The sequence below is a fragment of the Etheostoma spectabile genome, chromosome 8 (genome assembly GCF_008692095.1).
Source record: "Etheostoma spectabile isolate EspeVRDwgs_2016 chromosome 8, UIUC_Espe_1.0, whole genome shotgun sequence".
NCBI classification, from domain to species: Eukaryota; Metazoa; Chordata; class Actinopteri; order Perciformes; family Percidae; genus Etheostoma; species Etheostoma spectabile.
This window is the reverse complement of record NC_045740.1, coordinates 17,620,142-17,621,115: the sequence shown is the minus strand read 5'-3', so window position 1 is coordinate 17,621,115 and position 974 is coordinate 17,620,142. Positions and strand designations below refer to the sequence as shown.

The 974-nt window shown below is 42.1% G+C and overlaps 1 protein-coding gene across 1 annotated transcript in view; it reads right to left on the bottom strand.

Annotated features, from left to right (window-relative positions):
• Window positions 1-56, bottom strand: part of LOC116694827 (uncharacterized) — a 3,949-nt gene extending 3,893 nt beyond the window's left edge. Inside the window, exon 1 of the mRNA XM_032524723.1 lies at window positions 1-56. The gene's annotated coding sequence lies outside the window, so the exon portion shown is untranslated.
• Between the last annotated feature and the right edge of the window lie 918 nt (window positions 57-974).

Genomic DNA, 974 nt, shown 5'->3' with positions numbered 1-974 from the left:
CGGGACTGAAAGCTGGAACCACCTTCTTGTTCTCGGTGGCTCTCTAGTGTCTGGAAAACAACATATTGTTTGTTGTTATTTGTGTTCTTAATTTTTGGACTTTGTGTGAATTCCAAGTCCTCCTATTAGCATTCAAGGCCATCCACAACCTCGCCCCCCCATATTTGTCTGATCTCCTCGCAGTGCTTCCACCCAATCCCGCTCCTCAGATCTCTTTCTGTTGTAAAACTCCCGTCCGCCTCGCCGTCACCACAGATGGGGGGGGGGGGGGGGGGGAATTCAGGTGCTCTGCGCCCGTCTCTGAAACTCACTACCCCCAACTCAGAAACATTGATCTCTCCCCATTCAAGTCTCAACTAAAAACACATCTTGTTAAACTGCCTCTTCCACCTAAATGTCGATTACTCTGCCTTTCCGCTGTTTTGCTGGATAGTATTTGTTTAGCTGTGTATAGTATGTGTATAGTTTAGTATTGTGTTTGCTGTATAGTATTTTGTTTTGCTTTGTTTATAGTACTGTGTTTAGCGTGTATAGATTTGTTTGTGTTGTATTGTTTGCTGTAACGTATGTTTTGCTGTAAAGTATTTGTTTGCTGTTATAGTATTGTTTTGCTGTATAGTAATTTGTTTTGCTGTATAGTATTTGTTTGCTGTAGTATGTGTTAGCTGTGATGTATAGTATTTGTTTGCTGTAGTATTTGTTTCTGTATAGTATTTGTTTTGCTGTATAGTATTGGTTTTGCTGTTAGTATTGTTTGTTGTTACATATGATCCCGTGCGGCGTCCTTGAGGGCAGGAAGGCGCTTTATAAATGTATTACTATGATTTCCTTAAATCCTAGTCGCTCAAGTCCTTTTACAGTTTGCACACCCGCACCCCCTGGCAGTTTTTTGCTAAAATAGTCTGCGTCCCTAGGCTCTTCCGTCCTTTGCTATCCCTTCCCCATCCCCTTGCTTTCATTTTTAGTCTCCCTCC